We start from the raw sequence: 13,521 nt of genomic DNA on the forward strand, positions 1-13,521 counted from the left end.
CCTGTGCCCCTCCAAAGGCTGCACCTCCCCTGCCCATGGCATCTTTTTTAATGGAGTGTGGAGTGGCTACAGAGAGCCAAAAAAAGGGCAAACAGTTCAAAATGACCACTCTGGACACCATTTTGGTTTTTAAAAATTATTGTTTCACAATTTGTGGGGGCAGGGGGAGCAAGGGCTGCATACAGCCTGTGGGCCAAACATTGCCCACCCCTGCTCTAAATGCTACACCACACTAACTCCCACATTGGGTATCTCTGACGACAGGTTTCTGTGCTGCCCAGTTAGTTCATACATGCATGTCCATTACTGGAACACCAAGTGCTGATGGCATAAGTGCATGAGTGAGCCATGATCAACCCAACTCCACAGATAAAGAATCCATATCACTGTAGTCACAACAATGGAGACCATCCACATATTCAGCTGGAAGTCATCAACTGTTGAATCCTCAAGCAAAGAACACAGAGGAGTGTGAGCAGGCTAATCGGCCAAACCCACATGAATTCCAGTTCACACATACATGCTCATCACTCATTGGCTGTAACATCAAGTGATGAGTGCATGTGTGAATCAACTACCCTGTATATTAAGACAGGAAACTCAGTTCTCCAAGTATGGAACTGTGCATTGCTAAATCAGCACCATCCACACACAGGAGGGAGGAAGGTATCAGCAGGTTTGGGGGGACCTCCAGGTTTGCAGATGTACAACAAAAACTTTAGAATAGAAACCTGAAATGGCCCAGTGATAGCTGAACATGCTTGCCTGTGGGAAGGGGAAAAATAGCTGATGGGGAATTGGGGATGTATGGGTTTTGTTAAATCCATTATGTCTGTGTTTTGCAGATTGTCAAGCATCTTTTGGTTCATTGTCCACTCACTGACAGAATTGGATTGGGGGGGGAGGATATATGAGAATTTCATTCCACGTGCACAAGTGTGCGTTAGTGCTAATGCGCATTAGTGGAAGTGCATATTTACGCTCATGCACATTAGTGCAAGTGTGAATGTGTGAATCCTTTCAAAAGTAAAAAAAAAACATTGTCTGCACATCTGCAGGATGCACACAACTTGGAAAAGGCCAGTGCTGCCCAGTTCAGAAGTGGGATTCATAGAAATCTGAACTCAATTGAATCTTAAAGATTTCTCTGACATCCCTAGGGAGAATGAAATAGAGTATACTGCAGGAGGGCTGGCTGGGACCCTGAACAGAAGCACTTCATATTGCAACATATTGTTGCACATCCCGCTTGTCAGAGACTAATCACCACAGACAGAACATTTCTATTCCAAATGGTAATGCAAATCAAATGCTTTTCAGGTGACACAGTTCCTGTGTTTGCCCATGTTATCAACTGATTAAAAAGCACAAGGGAATCAGCCCAGAACTTGGCAGTTGCCTTAATCCCAAAAGAATTGTGAATCCAATCATGGGAAGTTATTGTTTTGGGTTGTCAGAGCACGATCCCCATTTCATGGCCGCCCATTCTCTCTTTCTTTTTTTAATCCTTGCAATTCCACTGGGAAACAATTTTCCAAATTTTGCAGCATCCTAGTAACAGCATGATGTTAAGCATAATTTAGTAGTTAAGTCCCAATTTGGAGCCATGCATCTATCGCAAATCCACACAAGCACTGAAAAAGCACATCATTTGCCAATGGGTGCCTGAATTCCACATTCAGAGCTTACCTACTTACCATCTTGCTTTCTCAACAAGTTTCTAGCCCTTATGTAACTGGGGGTGGGTGGGGTGGGGAGGGGATAGATGAAGGCAGAAATTGATATCTGAATGGTGCAGCAAGACTTCTTAAACTTTTGGCTTTAGTGGGGGTTGGAGAACCATTTGGGCTTTGCTTCAGGCAACAAAATGTCTTGGGCTGGTACTGCCCTTTGATGTGGGTGTGGTTTGGAGAAACAGCAGAAGCAAATCACATGTCTATTGGCCAAAGAAGAGTGGGACTTCTGTGTTGTTTCTCCTCCCCTCTCTCCTTGACATTCGTAATCTGCCCAGAGAACATTTGTTATTGTAGGTAGATTAAGAATAATATAATATAATAAATAAAATAATGAGTAGCAGAAGCAAAGTACATTGAACAATTCAAGCAAATTATGCACAACAGTGTAATTTATACAATTCAGTTTCATGGGTTAGCTTGATGCAGAAATTGCATTCTTTTTTCTTTTTAATCAGCCTTGAATATAATAGCCTAACTACCAAATGGAACAGAGATGGCACACACAACTGTCAAGGCCTGGTGCAATATAAATGTGTATATTTAACTGCCTTATATGGAATCAGACCTTATCTTATCCAATGTGGTATATAAGGATGTGATCCTATGTGTGTGTAGACAGAAAAAAAAGTCCAACAACTCCCAGAAGTTGTTGGGAGTTGTTGGACTTTTTTCTGTCTAAATATGAATAGGATTGCACCCTAAAAGGGGTATTCAACCTCTTTCAGCCCCAGGGCTGAATTCAATTTCAGAGATGCTCTGGGGTGGGGTGCATTCCAGTGGTGGGGGGGGGGCTGAGAGAAAAGGTGTGCAGCCAAAGTACCAGTATATTTTAGCTTTAAGCTGTTACTGCCAGCAGTAACTAAGCTTTAGCAGAGGTGTCAACCTTTGCACGTCAACCTTTTAGAATGGGGAAGAGAACTGCACAAAGGCCAGGAAATCAACAAATGATTAGCGGCTGGGGGGGGGGAGTGGGTGGGACCAGGGGAAGGGATCAAGGCCTTCTGGTCAACCCCAGAGAGCCAAACAGAGATCCCAGGTGGGCTAGATTTGGTCTGAGATTTGTTCTGCACTCCTGGTCTAGAATACAGTCTCAGTCGGAGGTCCTCACTGCCAGGCCCTTTTATTTAAGTCTGGGTCTCCACATGCAACAGAAAGAGGTAGTGAAATGCTGAGATAACAAAATGGATAGCTACAGGTGTGGGGGGCAGTACATATTGGAATGGCCCCCCACCTTTAAAAAACAAGTTTACCAAATAGAAAACTAGCACATCAGGGAGAAACATTTGAACTCAGCTCTTTGCCTGCTGTGCTAATTTTCTATTCGCAGGGAGTTTGTTTTTTGTTTCTGTTTCAACACAGAGAAGAGCTCAAAAAATGGCATCCCTTACCTGCAATCTGAAGATTGCAATCTCAGCATTTTACCACCACCCCTTAATGTTGCAAGTTGAGACTAGGCCTCAGAAGATCATTTAAACTGGAGATGGGTGGGTGTGTTAAACCTGAGAGTTTCACCTGATCGACCTGACCTGTATGTGAGAACTAGCTCAATATGTTCCCCTTTCTTAAAGGGCAAACACCTGTCTAGGGAGCCTACAAGAGGAATGTGGTAGAATTCTAGACTACACTAGTTTGGATTATGGGGGGCGGGTGCGTATCTGAAGGCTTCCCCATGTAGAAGAAAAGGAAAAAAAACACCCCTCCTTGCTTGTAGTAAATTGGCAAATCAGAGAGAAAGATTTCACTCAGCCCTTTCTGAGAGGTGCAAATAGCTCCCATCTCACCCCACCCCACCATGATAATGGTGTTGAATGGGGTACGGTTACCCTTGAAAGACCAGGTCTGCAGCTTGGGAGTCATCTTAGACTCCCAGCTGTTCATGGAAGCTCAGGTGTCAGGTGTGAGCCGGACAGCACTGTACCAACTCCATCTGATACAGCGGCTGTGCCCCTACCTTCCTGACCATCTGCTCCCATCGGTAGTACATGTCCTGGTCTCCTCTCGTTTAGACTACTGTAATGTGTTCTTCGTGGGGTTACCCTTGAAGATGGTTCGGAAGCTGCAGCTGGTACAGAATGCGGCGGCTCGCCTGATTAAAGGCAGCCGCCGGCGAGATCACATCACTCCAGCGCTGTAGGAGCTGCACTGGCTACCAGTTGTTTTCCGGGCCAAATTCAAGGTGTTGGTTTTGACCTTTAAAACCCTATATGCTTCCGGTCCAGCCTATCTCAAGGAGCGCCTCCAGCAACACCAGATAGACCGCTCAGCAAGATCAGCCTCAGATGGCCTTCTCTCTGTCCCATCAGCCAGGACAGCTAGGCTGGTGAGGATGAGGGAGAGGGCCTTCTCTGTGGTGGCCCCCACTCTGTGGAACTCCCTCCTTAGGGAACTCTGCCATGCCCCCTCTTTAATGAGCTTCCGCCATGCATTAAAAACGTAGTTGTTCAGGCAGACATTTGGGGTGGGCTAGGGTAATTTTAGAAATGTGATGTTTTTAATGTTGAATTTTACTGTATGAACTGTTTTTATTGTTGTACATCGCCCAGAGTAGCTGGGTGATCGGCCAGATGGGCAATTAATAAATTTAATAAAATAAATAAATAAATCCAGGATAACTTTTTTTAAAGTACAGTTCACCATTCTATCTATTACCTTATCTTTCAAAATAGGTAGAACCAAAAATACCCTCCTCCCCTCATATACAAAAAAGAAAAAAAAAGATAAATAGCTAGATACATAGATAATATATACATCCATAGTACAGGTTAAACTAACAACATACCTTCTAATACCTATGGAATTCTCCAGAGGCTTTTTATAATCCTCTTCCAGAAATGAATGATCTCCAGCAGAGGCGTGTGTGTGTGCGTGTGTGTGTGCGTGTGTGTGTGCGTGTGTGTGTGTGAACCAGGGGAAGGCAGAGTTCAGGTTTGCTGCATCTATATTGTTGCTTTACTAGGCCACATCTATCTGATGGAGCCTGTTGCAAAAGAGGTGCCCTTAGAATTAAAGAATCATGAGTCTAGGAATTTGTTTTGAGTAACAGAACTGAACAGAGTTTACAGTCCTTCAACAACAACAAGATCTGATCCTGGTTACCCCAACCTTTCTTCATTTCAGCAGTATAAATGGTGGAGGTGGAGTAATTTTGTTGCAGCTATTATCAAACCATTGGGAGTCAGAAATCCTTGCAAACCATCCAGAGATCTACCAGAGATCCACTTCTGCCCACCCATGTAAATGGATTAAAAACCATCATCCACAGCTCTTGTGGCTTTAGACATTATACTATGAAACCAACTGTGTGCATCAGGGTGGGGCTGGGAGGCCCAAAATGTAAGAACAATCTAATATCTCGATTTTAAAGACATGGTTTGACAGAAAGGAAGTCCTCTAACAGAACCATCCTATATCATAGAATCATATAATAGTAGGGTTGGAAGGGGCTTATAAGACCATTGAGTCCAACCCCCTGCTCAATGCATATGTCTACTCAGAAGTAAGTGCTTTTGAGTTTTATGGGGCATATGCCCAGGAACATGGGCATAGGATTCCAGTGTTAGGGCACAATCCTATGCCTGTTTAGACAGAAAAAAGTCCTACAACTCCATGCTGGGAGTTGTAGGACTTCTTCTGTCTAAACAGGTGTAGGATTGTGCCCTAAGGGACTTGCTTCCCAACTTGTATGTAGTATCAGACCAGAAAGGTTATTAGGTTATCAGACCCGAAAGGTTATCAGACCTGAAAGGTTATACATCCTCCCCAAGGTCTCTACATTAAGGGACAATCTATTCTCCATGACAATAGATCACTTTGGCTTTCGTAGGCCAGATCAGCAGTTTCCTTTTCTCCCCAAAGGGACGATCCCTGTATCTGAAGTTGGTTGGATAGCTTTATTGGGTTAGGGTATTTTAGAAAATGTTTTTATTGTAGAACTTTATTGTTTTAACTGTTTTATTATATGTTGTGCATTGCCCAGAGTAGCTGGGTGACCAGCCAGATGGGCGTTTAATAAATTTAATAAATAAATAAATAATAAAAAATTCAGCACTAGGAGAAGACGATTCTTGTGTATTGCCAATTTCATCCTAGAATTTCATCCTAGAAGGATAAAAGCTCCCCCCCCCCCACCTCGATTCAGACCAAAGAGCAGGTTTTCCTTTGACCTAAGAATTAGGAGGTCTTAGCTATGGAATCTATTTTTCATAGGAATTTCAGAAGTTGCCTTACACTGGGTCCATGTAGCCCAGTATTGTCGACACTAACTGGCAGCTGCTTTCTATGGGTTCAGGCAGGGTTCCTTCCTAGTCCTACCTGGAAGTTGAACCTGGGACCTTCTATGTGCAAAAAAGGTGCTCTGCCACTGAGCTACAGCCCCTCCCTTTTCAAGGGGACTGGCCAGCGGCAGGAGGAGAGGGGACAATGTCACTGGATCTGTGAAGGCGATAATAAAGGGAACAGGCACCTGCACCTTTCCATGATCACTGAATAAGCTAGAAAGGCCTGGATCAGAGGGCAGGCTGGGTCCCGAACCTCCGCTTGTAGACACTAGGCTCCTGGAACTACCTTAAAGATTAGGTTCTTGCTAGGTGAGGTTTCCTAAGACACAGAGCGGATTGTGTGAGGGTTGATTCACACCTGCTGTGTTCTCTGCGTGATCACTTCGCCATCAAGGGATGACTCGCAGGGGTGAATGGGCCCCCACTCATCTAATCTGTGACTTTCCATCTCACAGCACATACCCTCAAATGCAGGTCCCCGACGCAGACAATTGACACTGTTCACACATTCATTTGCCAGTCAGAGCCATGCAGAAATCATGTATTTCATGATTTCTCTACAGCCCAGCAATTACTAAACCGTTTATAAATGGCAGCGGAGTTCCAGGCCACTGACAAAGTTTTGCGTTTAAGGCGATGTGAAAGCACATGGACGTTCTGTGAAGGGCCCTTCACGCGAGAAACATACCCGCATGAGCCAAACACAGATACAGGAAGAAATCACAGGTACACCTGACCTGAACAAACCCTGAATTCATTTAAGGCTGCTGGTATATTTATAAGGGGCGGTAGAGGCAATGCTAAGATTCAGAAGGTCAGTAAAGTAATGTCTGTATGCACTGTGCCCATTTTCAAGTTACACAACCTCTTCCTTAAACCGGATTTCATTCATATATATATATATATATATATATATGGAAAATTACTAGCCAAGTGGAGAGGAGTGTCATGTTTTCCTTTTAACAGGCAGCAGAAAATTGCATTTTTGAAGGATCCTGGAGATGTTGCTTGCCAAAGAAAAGCTCTAGGGAGGAAGAAAATGATTCCTTTGGAAGAAGAGAATCTAAATTAGAAACCCTGGATTTAAAATATACACAAGTATGCTTCTTACATTCTTGGGGATTTTTAATTTCCTGTGTATTGGAATAATACAATTTATGAAAGAGTCCTCTATTAATTGAAAGTTTGCAAACGGCATTGGGATCATTACCTATTGTCTTATTTTAAAAAATACCGTGACTTTTGTTACAGTGGAGTAAATACGATCTTCATTCCGGTAGTTGGGGTGTGAAACAGGAATCCAGATTATTATCTTCGATTCTGAGTTCTCAGGAATTTAAGAACCTTTGCCAGAGATTTTTAGTCAATAACCTAATGATTATTTACTTTCATTATTATTGTTTAATCCCTACAACGACGTCGCTTCAACTAATTAATTAATACACCCGTTTAGGGTTTTCGGACTGCTTTTAGGGCTTTTCAGAAAAGATATTTCTACACAATATACGAGCGATTGAATCGAAATGATTTCACTGTGACTGTACCCAAATTATAATCCTTGACAAACAAGATAAAGGAAACCAGAAAATAATACAGAAACCCATAGGCCCATCCACAAACAGGTAAGCCTGAATTCAAATGAGCTAAGGCCGCTATCAGTACGCCACGAATGTGAAACAAGGCTTCTCTTAAAACAGGGGAGCTTACTTCCAAATAAGGAGGGGACACCCGGTTGCATCATAAGGCCCGATCCGCGAGCAGCTATTGCAACATCAGCCCTCATACTTCAGCGTTGCTTCGGCTGAGAATGGGGCTACTCGAGAGGCATTTGATGCTAGTCCCAAACGCCTATGACGTCTCGGGCTTAACAGTTTTGTGGGTCGCCGCTTTGGCGCCTTTTTGTTTGGTCTTTCAATCCGCCTTTTATACTAGGGTGCATCACTACGCCATCCTAAAGGCGTTTACACCCGCTAATCCCAATGCAGACGGTATTCCCAAAACGCCCGCTTTAACTCCTGACGGTGGTAGCTTCGTTTCTGGAACTTTGGTACCCCGGAGGATCCTGGCAGTAGGTATCATCCTGACAAGCAAGATCTGGCTACACCTCAGGCCCAGAAGTGTGGTTAACGTGGTCTTGTGAGATGGGCCCACCCACCAACTTCCAAGATCGCGGGCTCGAGCTAAAACTGGTCACTTCGGATTAAATGCGCAGAATCAGGTCTTTGGGACCCCGAACCGGCCGTCGTCCAATTTTCTTCCAGGACTACAAAGATTCTTCGCTTCCCTCCACCCTCTTTTTCTTCTCCCGTCCGTCTTGAAGAAACAAACAGGATCCGGATCCTGCTACACAAGGGCAACGTCTCTCCCCGCTTTGCGACGAGGAAAAGAAAAGAATCAAAGGCCTGGAAGGGGTGACTGCGGGGTTAACAATCCAGGACGACCGCCGTAATTTGATGGACATGCACACGATGGGGGAGAGTCGTTCAGCGTCGACCCACAACTCAGCTCAGGACTCGAATTGCTTGGAGTCTTTGAAACCGATTTACCCAGCCCTCCGCCTTAAAATCCATCGGATCCGGAAAGCGCGAAGTCCCGCGGATTGAGGGCTTCGCCCCGCCGTCCATCACAATGGGGCAACAACTTAGTTTGAATTTCAGTGGGGCTAAATCCGCTTGGCTCCACCTACTGCGGTTTAACTCCCTGCCTGCACCCCTCACCCACGAGAACGGTCCCGCGACACCCGCAAAAGCACTGCTACTGCGCGATCCACGTCGACTCGGAAGTAATCCTCCCTGAGTCCAATGGGGCTTGCTTCCAGCCGGGAAGCCTATATACAGGATTGCAGCCTTAAGTGCCTTTCACCCCGATCCTACTCTTGATCTCGAGGGATTATTATTATTATTACTATAGGCCGCAATCTTATGCAGGTTGACCTGGAAGGCAGCCCTAGTTAATTTACTCCCGAGTAAGTGTACAGAAGATAGGGTTAGAAATATCGCTGGATCGTGGCCTTGGAAACGGAGACGTCCCATTTCTCCGCTCCCAGAACTGCCGCCGTAATTCCTCTCGCCAGGCTCCCCATAGCTCTTAAACACGGATTTTAACAAGGATCGCGTAGAAAGAAAATTAGATTTTTCTTGCAGCCCCATCTAGCTATCAAACCAAAGCCGAAGAATATAAGCTCCCCTGGATCAGAGCTCCGGAGAGCCCTCAAACAGGTCATGACGTGTTGGCCCTCCCTTAAGGTATGTCCCCCGTAGCATCTGGTACCCAGAGCCGTGGAAGTTGGTGGCTCCGATTTCGGTGGGGCTGTGAATGCATTCTGGGTTTCAGTCAGAACCACCCAGAACTTGGATAGCTCCTTTAGAGCGCTGGCTGATTCTGACTGAAACCCAGAATGGATTCATAGCCCCACAGAAATCAGAGCCACCAGCCTCCACTGACTCAGAGGTAAACTACCGCTGAACATGGAAGCTCCATTCAGCTCCCGATTATCTGTCTAACCCGTTTGGGGTTTAATCTTTTGCTAACGACAAAGTTGTATCCCGCAAGTCACCTTCCCGCACTCCCAAAGACACGCACCGAGGCTTTGGCTTCTGGCTATCGAGGACAGCCCGATCCACAAAGCCAACCCCGCCCCGCCCCCGTACCTGCTAAATCAGGCTGGTCCTCACGCGTGCATCTTGCGGGGCACCCACCAGGTAGGGCGAAAGCATCGGGGCACCGCCTTTTACATCCAGCTCGAATGTGCTCCCAATGGCGGATTTTCTCGCGCAATTAAAAACGCACGCCGCAATGCCCGGCGGACAGACCCGCAGCCGTCGGAACAACTCTCCAGCCGCCCGCCTGCCCGCCTTTTGCCAGGAGGATGCTGAATCTCTGCGCTTAGCGGAGTCTCTCTCTGCCTCTGAATGCTGAGGCGGACCGAAAGGACGACACCCAGCGGGCACGGTGACGTCACCGGCTCCCGAACACTCTTTCATCAGACGAGGAAGGGAAACCTCGCAGAAGCGCAAGGCGGCTGCCCGCTCCGCGGTGGACCTCGGTTGCGATCCACAAAACACTCGAGCCGGGGAGGTGGGAGGCTTCCGAGCCGATTTCATGTCCTGACAGTGGCGACTGGTGGCCAATTTGACTGGTGGGATAGAGGACGGCTCCGGAGACCTTCCCGGCTCCGCGTGAACCCGAGAGACTTCCCCTGCCTCGGGTCCGAATCCTTCGCTTCAAACCCTCGAGGCGCAGATTCGAGGTCATCCCGTCTAGCCTCCTCCAGCCTCAGCCCAAGAAGGCTAAAGTGGGGCCGGGGGGGGGGGGGATCTTTGTGAAAGACGGTGTCCTCAGAAGTAAGTTTCATTGACAGCGATCGGTGGGGCTGGCTTCCAAGTCCATGCCTTTAGAAGCGGCGCGCCTGTACCTCGCTTAGGTGAGATGGAAATGGGTGATTACTCCCCCGCCCCTCCCCGACTTTCAATATTTCAATGCATTGTATTAAAAAGAAAGAAAAAGATGTATAAATGATGTAAACAGCCGAGATTTTACAACGGAGCAGTGTATAATACGCACACCGGCAATCCAGCTGTTGCTACCCTGGTGTCCTTCTATTTCATCCGATAAACTAGGGATGTCTTTTAAAGAAAATTCATTCCTCTGATACACACTAAAAAAACCAAAAATCTGGTTGAAACAGCAGCGCAACAGTGGTACCGCCCAGTCCTTGTCGCTATGTGTGTTTACTCCTAAGTAAATCCTACTGCGTTCAGTGAGGTTTACTCTCAAGCAAGTGTTCAAGAGCGCAGCCTGGCCCCTGGGAGTCCAAAGACATTTACTTATGAGTCAGTATATGTGTAGGATCAGGATTCTACAGCTCAGTGCTATGTCCGTACCTCCAACGGTTTTCAGTATGGCTTACTCGCAGGCAAGCGTACCCAAGGTTGCATTCCGAGGCTCAGTGGGGGAAACGTATCATTAAACCCAGGCTGCACGACTTCCTCAATACTCTTACTTGGGAGTTAAATGTCATTGAGTTCAGTGATATTAACTCCCCAAGTAAAAGGTTTGTAATGCTGAAATATGCTTCTAGGTATCTGGTACCCTTACCCTAAACCTAGGATATGGAATATTAATCTCAGTTAACCGTACATAACATTAAATGAAACCACAATGGAATTCAAGGTGTGCCATACTTCTGAGTCAATATGAATAACATTGGAACACTTTATTTATTTTTTTTAAATGAGGACAACATGTATGGTTTTTTCCCCCTCCCAGGTCTCTGCAATCGTTGACCTTAATAATTGTAGGATAGGCAAATAAGCATGCTTCTGCAGAGAGATACAATAATATAAACCTAAGTTGCAATCATATCCACATACTTACAAGAGAGTAAGTCCCACTGAACTCAGTGAGGCTTACTTCTGAGTAGGCATGGCTAGCTTACACTGAGACCAAAAAGAACTCAAGCGTGTCAACGTGGAGGCAAGCCGTGAACTCCTTTAAAACAGGATTTTAGAAAAAGGAAGCATGGTAAAATCCTACGAGGATAGTTCTAATTCGTCTTTATAGGGTGTTTGGAAACATCCCCCATCTCTGGCAATAGTATATCTAAGACTCATCTTGCTACTCAAGACTCCAAAAGACCTCCCCCCACCTCCCGAATGCAGGGTCCCTTTAAGCAAAACCGCCTGTGGAACCGTGAGAAATGTAGCTAAAATTAGCCATGGGGAGTTCATTAGCCTGATCAATCTTCATCGGACAGGTGTCAGGAGTGGCAAATATTAACTCCAGTAAGGAAGAAACCTCCTTCAAATAGCCGAGCACGCAAAATTATATGAAGGCTAACGCAGGAGTGGTCGATCTGTGCGTGATTTGCAGATCTACGAGGAGTTCTAAATTGTTTAACACTAGTAGCGACCCCCCCCCCCCCCCGCGCGCGATTATGCTGCTGCAAGGAAGAAAGGCGGGGGGGGGGGAGAGTACCGGGAGTAGAGTTCGAAAGGGCTGTGAGCTGCCTTCAGTTTTGGTACTCGAAACAAATTCCTGGGCTTGGAATTATTTAATTCTAAGGATTGTATCCAATGTTAGTCCTACTTGCAGTAGACCCATTTAAATGAATGGGACTCAAGTGAGACTAACATTGGATCTAACACCAAACATATATGTCTTTTGCCCCAGGCTGATAGATCTCGAGGTTCTAATTAAAAAAAAACAACAAAGTAGATCCCATTGATTTGAAGTTTGTCCTCCTCTGAGCTAAATGTTGGGGCGGGGGTCTTTTCTTGAAAATGTTCTATTTCTTTGAGATTCCTGTTGATTCTTCAGTCAACACCCCCCCCCACTCTTTTGTTTAAAGCGACAGCAGTATTTTATTTATTTATTACATTTCTGTACCACCCAATAGCTGAAGCTCTTTTATTATTTTTACTTCCAACTAACCCCACTGAAATCAGTGGGACTTCTTTTCTTGCTTTTCCAAGTAAATGGGTTGGATCCAGCATTAGCTTAACTGAAGTCCCATTCATTTCAATGAGTCTACTCTAAATAGGACTGACATTGGATATACAGCCCAATGTATCTAGGATGGGGTGTGAGATAAACACAGGCTAGTCTTATGTGGGATGACTTGGCCCTGAGCTGTAGTATGTTCAATGGGGCTTACTCTCAAGTAAGCATGTACTGTCCTGCAGAACCCAGTGGCACAACTCCAGCTGGTTCCTAGTGGAGTACAACTTTACTTTAAAGTAGGTTCTGTTAAAATCTATAGCATCCACTTCAAACATATCATGTATGATGATGATGATTGCAATAATAATAATAATAATAATAATAAATAATGTCCAACTCTGTCTGCAGATTGAAATCCGTGGGACTTCTGCTTCCAAGTAGATGTGAGAAGGAAGGCCTGAGGAAGGGCTAAATGGAACATGGGTCTCTAAACACATTATTCGGAAGTAAGCCCCATTCCAAACAGGAGAGGAATGTCAAAGGGCTTAACCGTCTTGTGGATCGGGGTTGCTTATCCCGCCCTCCCCCTCCATGACTTGCGAGAAATATTTTGATCTCAGGACCCTGGTGGAAACCGAGTCTTTCCTTGCATTCAAAGCCGATGTGTGGATGCAAAGGAGACTTGGCTCATCCCACGCTCCTGTGAATGTTTACTCCAGAATAAGTCCCACTAAACTAAATGGACCAATGCCTTCCGAGGTAAGGTTGCAAACCTCTGCGTAGTGGGAATAAACCCAAGTGAACATGGTGGGACTTCCTCCTCAAGGTTGTATCCCATGCTAGTCTGACTAAAGTCCCATTCATTTCAATGGCTCTATTCTAAATAGGACTAACATTGGATACAACCCTGAGTAACCATACATAGGATTGCTTCCCTAGCGTGCCGGGATCACGGCCTTAAACGTCTAAGGAATCGGAGTCTTACATCTGGAGAAAAGGAAGGAGGTAAGGATAGCTCCGGCTCTGGGACAATCTGGATCCTTCTCATCGTAGACTTTTTAGTGCTT

The sequence above is a fragment of the Heloderma suspectum genome, chromosome 2, assembly GCF_057233095.1.
Source record: "Heloderma suspectum isolate Gila_16-S chromosome 2, 16-S_ref, whole genome shotgun sequence".
NCBI classification, from domain to species: Eukaryota; Metazoa; Chordata; class Lepidosauria; order Squamata; family Helodermatidae; genus Heloderma; species Heloderma suspectum.